This window comes from Micromys minutus, assembly GCF_963924665.1.
Source record: "Micromys minutus genome assembly, chromosome: 1".
In the NCBI taxonomy this organism is placed as follows: Eukaryota; Metazoa; Chordata; class Mammalia; order Rodentia; family Muridae; genus Micromys; species Micromys minutus.
In genome coordinates, this window is record NC_137969.1 from 104054446 (window position 1) to 104064528 (window position 10083).

General features: G+C 37.5%; 1 protein-coding gene across 1 annotated transcript in view; it reads left to right on the forward strand.

The window, feature by feature from the left end:
• CENPP (centromere protein P) overlaps positions 1 to 10083 on the forward strand; it is a gene marked incomplete at both ends in the record, with an annotated part of 175073 nt that overhangs the window by 60868 nt on the left and 104122 nt on the right. The gene's annotated exons all lie outside the window — the stretch shown is intronic.

Here is a 10083-nt window from a genome sequence, read left to right on the forward strand (position 1 = left end):
ATGCTGGTTTCTTTAGATGATTAAAAGTTACATAACTTGGCTATTATCTTTTGTACTCTACAACAGTATGTGATATTTCTCACTTATATTGTCTATTAGAAAAATGAGAGATGAAAGAAAAATTAAAGCAACAATGTAAAATTTTAAAAATTATCCATTAATATGAATTCTGCATATAACACAATAAGAGTACCATTATTATAACATTTTTCTTACTTGAAGAAAACACTCACTCATGTTTTTAAATAAATGCAGCTCTTAATCCAAATTAAGAAAAGTGTGTTATAATTTACTTAGTTCTGAAAACTTAAAGGTGAATGCATCATAGCACTAAACTATTTTAAAGATGCAATTGTTTTACTGGTATGCTATAGAAGCCAGGATATAAGAATCATTTGTGCATATGTTAATTTTTGTTTAAGACAACTTTAAACTTAATATTTTGCTATTAAAAAGAGCATGTCTCAGTTAAAATAATACATACATACATACATACATACATACATACATACATACATACATACATACATACATTCTTAACAATTTATTTAAATCTTAAGTAACTTAAACTTAAAAATTCTTTAACAATCATGTTTATGTTTTTAGGAATGATACAAATGAAGACAAACATTCTAAATCAGTAATTTGCCCAGTAGAAAAAATTTCAACAAAGTATTAGCACATTGTCATTTCAAATTAAGAGCAGAAATACAAACCCAAGAAGCTAAAGAGAGATTGATTCCTTTAACCCAAGAATCTTTCCCTTTGTTCAATTATATTTTTAAAAAGAATCTAGACAAATATTTTTGTTGAATCATTTTAAATCAGAAATTTAAATTCAACTTACTGATCTTTTTGCTTGAACATTTTGCCTAATCAAAAATTTAATATAATTTTAGCCATATTTTGCTTCCCAGATTGTACTTTTATGATAAGTATACTCTAATATTTAGCAAACCCAATACACTTTTGTTACACTAAGAATATGTTCTTTAAGAGTTGAAAATTATTTTATCATCATACCTGTTGAGATTGCTTTAGTCTCAGGGATTGTTGAATTGGCAATCCTTTAACTGAGTCAGAAATGCCTAAATTCTTTAACGGAGTTTCTTAAAAGTCCCCAGTAACTCTGTGTCCAGACAGGGCTGTCCTTTGAATTACTGTAGCAATTTAAGTAAATACAATCTGCTAGGAAAACACTTGGGTTGGATTAAAATTTTGTACTTCTTTTCATTATACAGAATTTTGTGGATTCAGAGTAGGATGTTTGTGCTTTTGGTCAGATTTATGTGGCTAACTTCTTTCTTTTCTCCTTAATTTTGGTTTGAGGTGTGGCAAGAATTTTTTCTAATATGAAAGGCAAACAAGACTAAATGAAACAACATGTACTGATTACTGTTTTTATTTTCATTTTTATGCCAAAGAATTCTTCAGATTAAAGTCCACTGTGACCTGGAGCCCAGTGTCCCAGCAATTTAAGGTGGAATTCAAATTTGTATCCGGTCCCTGGGTTGACAGAGGCTTGTATTCACATCATTGGTTCCCTTTTTGAAGCTAAGAATCAGAGATGGAAACATACAGCGTTTCACATCTAGTTTACTTTGAAAATGCAGTAGGATGCATTGTTTTCACAGATTAAAGGCACAACTTTGCCACTTATACATGCTACTAATGACTTTTAAAAGATATATGAATTCTCTCAGCTATGGATACTAATGCCTTGCTTTTCCCCTCAGTACACAAAATAATTTTATAGTGCACTTTTTCTCTTTTTGGGGCAGGGGGCAAGGTGGGTGGTTGGCCATTCCTTTAAATGAAATGGAATAAAAACCTCTGCTGCCCAGTAACTGGATTATTGCATGGATTTAGAAACTTTCTTCACTTGCTGAGTGAGCCCTCCTTAAGAGTTGCAGCTAGCAGGCCTGCTTACTGCAAGGCTAAATTTTTGTGCTAATGTTTTCATAGTTAAACAGAGTTAGCTGTGTCTCTTGGCATCTGCTGTTGAGTTTTTTGGAAGAACATTCTTTCAGGCTTGGAAAGTTCGTTTTTGGTTCTTCAAAACAGTGCTTTCTATTAGACTTTATAAGTAACTTACAGGATTTATTTTTTTATGTTTCAGATTTGAGAAAAGTATACAGTATTTCAACGATGCTTTGGCAATATTGTAAACATCTAGTCTATTACTTGAGACATTGGTATGTGAAATGTGGCAGACCACACTTGGGCCAAGATTCCATTTAGTTACCGATCTTTTCCATATGTTTCCTGTTACTGTCTTTGTTCTTAACCTCAAGCTTTCACATTCAGGAGAAGAACAAATTTGTATGTTTTTCTCAAGCATTGTTTTAGTCTCCTTAATAGTTCTTTAAAAAGATTAATTTAAAATCAACCACTTAATTTTTAAATGTAATTCTTAATTAACTGTATGTTATGGTTTTAAAATAGTGATTATGTTGTTCTTATCTCTAGATTGAGTGAAAATATGTCACTAGATAGCTAGAACACATTGTTTTTTAAAGTCTAGAAGCCCGAAGTGGTGATGCATACCTTTAATCCCAGCACTGGGATAGTAGAGGCAAGCAGATTTCTGAGTTCCAGGACAGCCTGGTCTACTGGACAGCCAGACCTACAGCAAGAACCCCTGTTCCCAAAATAGAAATGTTGCCAGAAGATTCAAATTAGGTTAGCACGTATATGACGTTTCAGTTGGCAGTGACTGAAAATGAAGGAGGTAATGGTTAGGATAGGTGCAAGTTTCTGATCACTGATTTTTTAGGTGACTTTATTGTACCAAATGAGGAAAGAATCAGATGAATTGGTTTTAAAGAATCTAAATTATATGGTAGATTTATGATTTTATTGAAACAGACATATCATCTCAAAGCCGAACAACATACTAGTGCTAGGGAAAGCCCTTCTGGTTCAGCCTAATTAATAGGCAATTTCATTTGTTTACTGATCAGCTCTTTTAAAAATTAAGCTCCTACTTTGTGTACAATAGTTTAAAATTGAGGACTCAGCAGTGAGAATCTTATTGTCCTAGAGAAGATAAGTAGAAAATAAAAATTTATTGAGTGGTCAGAGTACAGCAGAGAAGAAATCAAGGTAGAGGATGAGTGAGGTAGAGAAGTGCAGATGGGCATCTCTGCTCCAGCTGTCTGTGTGCTGGGGGTGGAGGAGGGAGACAATGGAGTTGCCCTACGGTGGGTAGTGGGAGCCAAGCACTGCGCTGATGAAATGGGATGTTGAAGGTAAGCAAGGGAAAACCAGTGCGAGTGTGACACAACAGTAAGAACTCACACTTAGGTGAATGCACATACAAATGACCACACACTGTGGGTTTCTATAGACGTGTATATACATAGGTTAGAATACATGTGTACATGGCCTTGCTTTGAAGCTTCCAGGACATGTAATTAAATAGACCCTTGCCAAGAGCTGGCAACCAGATCTTGGATTCAAACACCATTCTAAGTGAAAAGGAACTGGCCTGTTCATAGGGGAAATTGCCGATGTAGAACTGGGACACTGAGAAGCACCAGAAAGAAAAGAAGCTCTTTGCAAAGAGGGGGATCTGGGAAGATCTGTACCCTCATCATCTCAGTTTTGCAATGAACCTAAAACTGCTTTAAAAACAAACAAGGAAGGATGCGATACTGTTTTAGATTAACTTATATTTAGATATATGTTAGATATCTGAGTAAGTATTGTGTGAGAGTAAGTCAAGTCGGTGTCAGAGGGGAAGGACTAACATGACACCAGTTAAGCATATAGATCAAGAACACAGGCAGTGTCCTTAGAGGGTGGTGGTTTAAATAGGTGTGGCTCCTATAGACTCGTAAGTATGAATACTTGGCCCATAGGGAGTGGCACTATTAATTATTGGGTATTGTGACCTTGTTGGAGTAGGTGTGACCTTGTTAGAGGAAGTGTGTCACTGTGGAGATGAGCTTAGAGGTCTCTTTGTGCTCAAGCTCTGCCCAGTATAGCCTTCAGACCAAAATGTAGAACTCTTGGCTCCTTTAACCAGCACCCTGTCTGCCTGCACAATGCTACACTTTCCATCATGATGCTAATAGACTAAACCTCTGAAATCGTAAGCCAGCACCAATGAAATGTTTGCTTTTGTAAGAATTGCCTTGATCGTGGTGTCTGTTCACCAAAATAGAAACCCTAAAACAGAGGGATAACCAGTACCATCAACTTGGTAGACGTGGTCTTGGAAGGATCTACCTTCCAGTACTGTAAGTAGAATCATACTATTTATTTTGTTTGTTTTAAAAACAAAAATCTTGCCATGTTGTCTAGACTAGCTCCAAACCCTATAGTGCAAGCAGTTCTCCAGCCACAGTGTCCCTAGTACCTGGGATTACATGTACTTCACTGACTTGGAACCATGCTTTCAGGGAAAGTACATCTAATAAGTAAGCTCTTTCAGATGGGCCCACACACTACGTCGTACCACATTTTCCTCAAACATGGCTTACCACTTACACTGTATTCACCCTGACTGGGCTTTGAGAAACAAACAATTATGTAAGCTTTCTTTTCCTCCAACATTTACTTTTTCTGTAAACAGTTCTGCCATCCCAGCCTCATACTTTCTTACATAAGGCAAAACCTTAGAATTCTTCAAATTAGAGTCTCCTAAAGGAGACAGTCTAGCTTCTTTCAAGTTATTAGTGCTTCTTGTTAAAATTCTTGGGTCTAAGATTACTACACCCTAAACCTGGAATGACAAATTACCTGAACATGAATCCGAGAACTTATAACAAGTGCTTCAGTTGTTAGGAAAACCCAACAATCTCTAACCTAAGTACTTGTCCTTCTTTCACTCCAGAAAGGACATGTAGGGAAGTCCTTTACGTACTAACTCTGAAGATCTGATCTGTCATTTTGTTACTATATCCACTTATTCTCAGGAGGGCCCTGACTGGTCTCATAATCACATATTTTCTTCTCCAACTTTTTTTCCTTATTTATTTAAAACTACTTTTTGTTGTTCTCTGAGAATTTATACAATGTATTGAATTATTAACTACCAACTTTTTACCTTAACACCCTCACATACACTCCACCTCTTTACACCTCTCTTGGCAACTTTGTGTCCCCCCCCCCACCTCTCTCTCTTCTCTAATAACCTACCCACTCCAATTTGTGCTGCCTGTATGCTTTGAGTGTGAAGCCATCTACTGCAGTGTAGTGTTTCATTAAATTATTAATAAGTGAATTTGCCTCACAATAGCCTACATTGCATCCTATAAGTTTAGGTATGTTGTATTTTCATTTTCAGTCAGTGGATACCATTATAGGTAAGAACTTTGTTCATAAGATACCAATTCATTACACGATGAACATGTGTGAAAGTTTCATAAGAAAACTCTTTTTGTAATGAATGTATAGTGATTTTTTAAAAATACTATTCATATGGTTTTTAAAAAATAAAAATAAAAACAAAAAAGCTACACATCTAGAGAGCACCTGGTCTCAAGTCTCAGAACCTACTTGGCAGCTAGTAGCTGTCTGTAACTAATTCCAGGGGTCTTTGGCCCTCTTCAGGACTCCTCTTGTACCAGGCACATATGTACTGCGCATATATGCATGCAGACAAAAATGTGTATGTATAAAATAAAAAGTAAGCAAGTAAATAAATAAATGTGTAAATAAGAGATCAAATCAAAGCCATAGATTAGGCAGTACATTCATGCTTAGCAGATACACATCAGTATCTCATCACTCTTGTAAGTCACTGTCAAGGAACACGCTCTTTAAAGTATGTGAAACGTAAGAATTGAGAAGATAAGCCTTCCACTTGACCAGCCTACATATGAAACATATTTAATGTCTTTGGTCTTTATAGAAATGCAATTAAAACCACAAGAAAATTGTACTACTTACCCAGTGGACAGGCTACAATTAAAAGAACTAGCTACCAATTATAGATAAGGTTGTGGAAGGAAAGAATCTTTTAAACGTTATTGCTGAGAATGTAAATTATTGCAATTGTAGAAACCTTTTGGCACTAAATGTCTTCTGAGGCAGCTCTTCTGCTCTTAGGTACATATGGCATAGAAATGAGTACATTTGCCTCCAAAAGCGCAAACATGATTGTAGCAGCTGCTCCTAGATAATGAAAAACCAAGGCTGGGATGTTGCTCTGTGATACTTTCCTTGCCTTACATTCATGTCTCTGGCTTTTATCCCCAGTAGTACAACAAGCTCAAGTGATCCTTAACATTATAAAGGATAAGTGCACTAAGATATATAAAGTGCAGTACTATTCAGCATTAAAAAGAAATTGAGTATATTTTGCTGGCAATATTGCTATAATTCTAGCTACTCAGGAGACTAAGGCAGGAAGTTTGAGGGACTAACTCCACGTTCAAAGGATACACTATGGTCTGGTATGAGTCTTGGGCTTTAAAACTTTCACAGATATGAGCATGTTATGCCCAAGTCTCAGGGACTCCAAAGGCCACTGAGAAGCCAGTTCTGATACAAACATATAAGGGTCTTTATTACAAGCTCATGGGCAGAGACTTTCACTGTGACCATAGCAGGAGGTCAGAAGTGAGAGCCTGGAGTCTAGGAGTGCAGGGTATTTATTGTGGGTACAGAAAGCTTGGGGAATTTCCATATGGGTCAGCAAGATAATATTTTAATAAATATTTTATGTATTTATATTTTAAATGTTCTCCTCTTCCCTCCCAAGCCCCCACACCCTGCTTCTATGAAGATGCTCCCAATTCCCACCCACTCCCAACCTCATTGCCCTGGTATTCCCCTACATTGGGGTATCGAGCCTTCACAGAACCAAGGGCTTCTCCTATCAATGCCAGACAATGGCATCCTCTGCTACATATGCTGCTGGAGTCATGAGTCGCTCCATGTATATACTTTGGCTGGTGGTTTAGTCCCTGGGATCTTGGAGGGAAGGGCGGGGAGGGTTGGTTGATACTGTTGTTCTTCCTTGGGGTTACAAACCCCTTCAGCTCCTTTAGTCCTTTCTCTAACTCCTTCAGTGGGGAACCTGTTTTCAGTCCAATGGTTGGCTGCGAGCATCCACCTTGGTATTTGTCAGGCTCTGGCAGAGCCCCTCAGATGACAGCTATATCAGGCTCCTGTCAGCATGCACTTTTTGGCAACTGCAATATTGTCTGGGTTTGGTGACTGCATATGGGAGAGTTCCCCAGGTGGGGCAGTCTCTGGATAACCTTTCCTTCAGTCTCGGCTCCACACTTTGTCTCCAAATTTCCTCCTGTAAGTATTTTGTTCCCCCCACTAAGAAGCATCCACACTTTGGTCTTTCTTCTTTTTTGAGCTTCATGTGGTCTGTGGGTTGTTTCTTGGGTGTTCTGAGCTTCTGGGCTAGTATCCATTTATCAATAATTGTATACCATGTGTATTCTTTTGTGATTGGGTTACCTCACTCAGGATATTTTCTAGTTCCATCCATTTGCCTAGGAATCTCATGTAGTCATTATTTTTAATAGCTGAGTAATACTCCATTGTGTAAATGTACCACATTTTCTGTATCCATTCCTCTGTTGAAGGACATCTGGGTTCTTTCCAGCTTCTAGATATTATAAATAAGGCTGCTATGAATATAGTGGAGTATGTGTCTTTCTTATATGTTTGAGCATCTTTTGGGTATATGCCCAGGAGTGGTATAGCTGGGTCCTCAGGTAGAATTATGTTCAATTTTCTGAGGAACTTCCAGAGTGATTTTCAGAGTAGTTGTACCAGCTTGCAATCCCACCAACAGTGGAGGAGTGTTCCTTTCTCCACATTCTTGCCAGCATCTGCTGTCACCTGAGTTTTTGATCTTAGCCATTCTGACTGGTGTGAGATGGAGTGTAGGGGTTGTTTTGATTTGCATTTCCCTGATGAGTAGGGATGTTAAACATTTCTTTAGGTTCTTCTCAGCCATTCGATATTTCTTAGTTGAGAATTCTTTGTTCAGCTCTATACTCTGTTTTTTAATAGGATTATTTGATTCTCTGGAGTCTAACTTCTTGAGTTCTTTGTATATATTGGATATTAGCCCTCTGTAGGATATAGGACTGGTAAAGATTTTCTTCTCAATCTATTGGTTGCCATTTCGTCCAATGACAGTGTTCTTTGACTTACAGAACCTTTGCAGTTTTTTGAAGTCCCGTTTGTCGATTCTTGATCTTAGAGCATAAGCCATTGGGGTTCTGTTCAGGAAATTTTTTTCCTGTGCCTATATGCATGAGGCTCTTCCCACTTTCTCTTCTATTAGTTTGAACGTAACTGGTTTTATGTGGAGGTATTTGATCCACTTGGACTTGAGCTTTGTACATTGCCTCTGTACCAGTACCATGCAGTTTTTATCACGATTGATCTATAATACATCTTGAGGTCAGGGATGGTGATTCCCCCAGAAGTTCTTTTATTGTTGAGAATAGTTTTTGCTATGCTGGGTTGTTTGTTTTTCCAAATGAATTTGCAAATTGCTCCTTCCAACTCTATGAAGAATTGAGTTGGAATTTTGATGGGGATTGCATTGAATCTGTAGATTGCTTTTGACAAGATGGCCATTTTTACTATGTTAATCCTGCCGATCCATGAGCATGGGAGATCTTTACATCTTTTCAGATCTTCTTTGATTTCTTTCTTCAGAAACTTGAAGTTCTTTTCATACACATCATTCATTTGCTTGGTTAAGGGTCACACCGAGGTATTTTATATTATTCATGACTATTGTTAAGGGTGTTGTTTCTCTAATTTATTTCTCAGCCTGTTTATTCTTTGAGTAGAGGAAGGCTACAGATTTGTTTGAGTTAATTTTATATCCAGCCACTTTGCTGAAATTGTTCATCAGGTTTAGGTGTTCTGTTGTGGAATTTTTGGGGTCCCTTAAATATACTATTATATTATCTACAAATAGTGATATTTTGACTTCTTCCTTTCCAATTTGTATTTCTTTGACCTCCTTTTGTCATTTAATTGCTCTGGCTAGGACTTCCAGTATTATATTGAATAAATAGGGGGAGACTGGGCAGCCTTGTCTAGTCCCTGATTTTAGTGGGATTGCTTCAAGTTTCTCTTTATTTAGCTTTTCTTGTCATTTTTAGTTTTCTCATCGGCCAACAGTTCAATATTAGGTGTTTAAGTTTTATGAACATTTGTGATTTACAAAGGTTTTCACAAAAGCTAGAGAGATGGCTCAGGGGTTAAGAGCACTGGCTGCTCTTCCAGAGGTCCTGAGTTCAATTTCCAGTAACCACATGGTGGCTCACAACCTTCTTTAATGGGATCCAGATGTTCTCTTCTGGTGTGTCTAAAGACAGCGACAGTATGCTCAACATACATAGAATAAATCTTTAAAAGAAGGGAAAAAAAACATTTCACATACACTTTTGTTTCATAATCACAACAACTTTATTGGTTTCTGCTGTCCCTTCCGTATTGTCTGCAGATGAAGAAGCAGACCCTAAGGGGTGACCTGCTCCAGACTATAAATGAGACTGGAAATCCTACTCAAAGTCCTACACTTCTGCTTCTGTACCACTTACTCTAGTGATAAGCCTCTGTTACTTGCATCGAACTGTGCTCTTCTCTATAATTTTAGACTAGGTTTCTTAAGTTATGTCATTTCAGTTGTCAAGTACATTTCCTATAAAGCAGCTGCTCTCAATCAGCTCAGCTGTTGTCATTTCCAGCATTCCTACAGTAACAGTGACCAATCAATACCTGGAGAAATTGTCATTGGTCACAGTGGATATTATCACTTGTAGGAGTAGAGACAGGAGAGCTGAAGCATTCAGCCATGTGCATAGCAGTCCCCAACAGCCCCCCTCCCCAAGAATGAGGGTCCAAAATCCCAATGGTGCTGAAGTTGAACAACCTGCCTTGGAGACAAAGAACATGTTATTTACCCATTCGCCTTTTTAACTTCCACCCCTTTATATTACATATCTATAATATTGCTTTTTTTCCACCAAAAAAAATTGAAATCTACATTTTGAGGTAGTTTAAAATAAATATAAGAAGCTGGAAAAATGGCTCAGTGGTTAAGAGCACTGGCAGCTCTTCCAGAGGACCCAAGTTTGGTTCCCA